General features: G+C 41.4%; 1 non-coding gene across 1 annotated transcript; it reads left to right on the forward strand.

The window, feature by feature from the left end:
• The first annotated feature begins 325 nt into the window (after positions 1 to 325).
• Positions 326 to 432, forward strand: LOC141636825 (small nucleolar RNA R71). The gene has a single exon (XR_012541407.1). It is a non-coding gene; the product is annotated as a small nucleolar RNA R71 (small nucleolar RNA).
• The last annotated feature ends 894 nt before the right edge of the window (positions 433 to 1,326 follow it).

Genomic DNA, 1,326 nt, shown 5'->3' on the forward strand with positions numbered 1-1,326 from the left:
CGTCATGGCATTAACATGATGCTTTGATGATTTTGAGTTTTCCTCAAGTCTAGCCATTGCTTGTTCAAACTTCAAGTTGATTGTGTCAATGTGAGCACTAAGTTGAGCACCCAATTGAGTAACGGAGTCCACTTCATGCTTTCCTCCTCTAGTAGCCTTGCGAGGTCTACTATATTGTGAGTTATGGACCGCCATTTCCTCAATCTTGTTCCATGTTTGATTGTCATCAACTTCGGTGAACATTCCATTTGATCCCATATTGAGAATGTTCCTAGAATCTTCATATAAACCATTCCAAAATTGTTGCACCAAAAACCATTCGCTAAGTCCATGGTGAGGACATGAGCGACAAATTCCCTTGAAACGCTCCCAAGCTTCATACAAAGACTCTTCATCCCTTTGCTTAAAACCCGTAATTTGAGCTCTTAGCATGTTAGTCTTTTCCGGTGGGTAGAATTTTTTGTAGAAAGCTAGAGCCAACTTCTTCCAAGAATCTATTCCAAGGGTGGCCTTATCAAGGCCCTTCAACCATTGCTTCGCGGTGCCGATTAAGGAAAAAGGAAATAAGACCCATCTAATTTGGTCTTGAGTCACGCCCGTTTGAGAGATAGCATCACAATAGTCACAAAAGGTTTCCATATGGGAATGAGGGTCCTCACTAGGCATCCCCCCGAATTGGCTCCTCTCAACTAATTGGATGAAGGCGGACTTGGCAATAAAATTTCCGGTTAGATGTTGCGGTGTAGGAGTACCATTTGGTAGATTCTCCTCGGTGGGTATGGAGTGTGACGAGAATTTTGGCATTGTAGGTGGATTTTGTGGGGTATTGTGTAATGGGTTTTCTTCTCCTTCTATTGCGAAAGGATTGACAAACTCACTAGTGGGTTGGACAACTTCAATAATACCTCTTAAATTCCTTCTAACAACTCTCCTATTGTTCGTCAAGGTTCTTTCGATTTCACGGTCAAAAGGTAACAAATCACCTTGTAACCTTCTAGACATGCAAAATATCAAACAACTCGAAAACAATTAGAACAAACCTTGAGGAGTTTTACTTCCTCAAGGCAAAGAAAGACACAACTAATGACAATAAAAAGAAATCTAAATCAAACAAACACCGTCCCCGGCAACGGCGCCATTTTTTATGCGATCCCACTAAGTGTTCTCAAATTAAGATGTGGTCGTTGGTCACGGTCGAATCAAAACACAATTTATAGCTCCACAAACAACTCTACAATTAGTAAAGAGGCAAGTAAAGATCGGATCCCAAGGGACGGGCGTTGAAATGAGATTTCTATTGTAACTAGTGGTGTCTAAGGGGTGTCA

This window comes from Silene latifolia, chromosome Y, assembly GCF_048544455.1.
Source record: "Silene latifolia isolate original U9 population chromosome Y, ASM4854445v1, whole genome shotgun sequence".
NCBI classification, from domain to species: Eukaryota; Viridiplantae; Streptophyta; class Magnoliopsida; order Caryophyllales; family Caryophyllaceae; genus Silene; species Silene latifolia.